This window comes from Kryptolebias marmoratus, linkage group LG2 (assembly GCF_001649575.2).
Source record: "Kryptolebias marmoratus isolate JLee-2015 linkage group LG2, ASM164957v2, whole genome shotgun sequence".
Taxonomy (NCBI): domain Eukaryota; kingdom Metazoa; phylum Chordata; class Actinopteri; order Cyprinodontiformes; family Rivulidae; genus Kryptolebias; species Kryptolebias marmoratus.
This window is the reverse complement of record NC_051431.1, coordinates 22,412,891-22,414,370: the sequence shown is the minus strand read 5'-3', so window position 1 is coordinate 22,414,370 and position 1,480 is coordinate 22,412,891.

Below are 1,480 nucleotides of genomic sequence, written 5' to 3'. Positions count from 1 at the left end.
TCGAGTCTAAAACACGGGCTTTTATGATTGAAGGAGCGGGCTTTTTCTGTCCATCAAACTGATTCTAAATCAGCCGAACGGGAAAGGCAATCTGATGAGTTCATTCGAGATTCTACTTTCACGATTCGACCAAAGGGGCTTGAATAAAGATTGGATGAAGAAGAGGGGGTGGGGTGGGCTGAGCAGTGCCGCGGATAGTGTTTACAGAGCCGGCTGATGAAGCGAACGAAACAAACGCCGGTGAAGTGGATGAGTGGGATTGGAGGGGGGGGGAATCTCTTCTGTACCCGTCCTCACAGAGAGGACCTTTGTTTGTTCAGCACGAGACGCTCAGTAGGATAAGTGCACTGTTTTGTTTTTGTAGAGGAAAAAAAAAAGAACATTTAAAAACAAACAAAAAAAAAAAAACATTTGTTCCCAACACTGTTTCCTGTCGGCAGAATTCAGAGACCCCGGAGCGAGAAGTTTGCGACGCCTGCGGGCCCCCCAGCTCAGCAGGCTGTCGGAGAGAGAAAGAGAGAGAGGTGGAACGCAGCTCGCCGGTCTGATTGTGCTCGCCAGACAGTTGTAGAAATAAATTAAAACAAAAATAACACATGGCAAACTGAATCAAGTAGGTGCGTATTTTCTCCCAGAAGAAAGGGCGTTTTCCAGCTTTCCACAGATCGGCTTAAGGCGTAGCTGCAACATCCAGCGATTTCTTTATGCATGCAACAAATAATCAAAATAAAAAAAATAAAAATACTGCTTTCACGTCGGGGTAATCCTCGACGAAATGCTTCCATTGTCCTGCTCGGCCCAGTTCGAGACTGATTCTGAGATGATTCCACTGTCTCTGTTAGATGAGGCAAACTATATATATATTAATAAAAAAAAACAAAAAAAAAAAAACAAAGAGACAAGAAGACACGAAGTAGCATTCTGAGACGCTTTCTGACAGGAAACCAAACGTCTCCCAGCGCGCTCCGCTTTGGCAACTTGGCTACGAGAAACAACACGAAGAAGAGAGACTTAAAAAACGCTCACCTTTCACCCTGACGAGGAAAAACAAACAAAAAACGGGAGCGTTTGGAGAAATGTCGAGGACCGTTTTTCACAGGTTTGTGTGTCGACGTGTGAAGATCAAACGGCTCAATCCGAGCGACAGTCAGTAAAATTAGCGTTACGACAAAAACAAATCAGTTGGATGGTAAACAATAACAAATACAATTATTCCAGTGTTAGGTGTTTTTATAAGTCAGTAAATTAAAAAATAAAAAAACAAACAAAAACAAAAAACAGGATTTTTGTCCTCAGAGGTGCAAATCAAACTGATCCGCGTTTTCAAAATAAAAGCACGAGAAGGAGGAAAGGAAAACATGCCGGATCATGCTGTGTACCACCGACAACAGGAGGGAGGGGGGGGTTATTGAAGCTGAACCCCCCACCCCCCAAGGCTGGAGCGTCTGAGGGGCCTTGGTGGGGCGTAGCTGGATGAGGG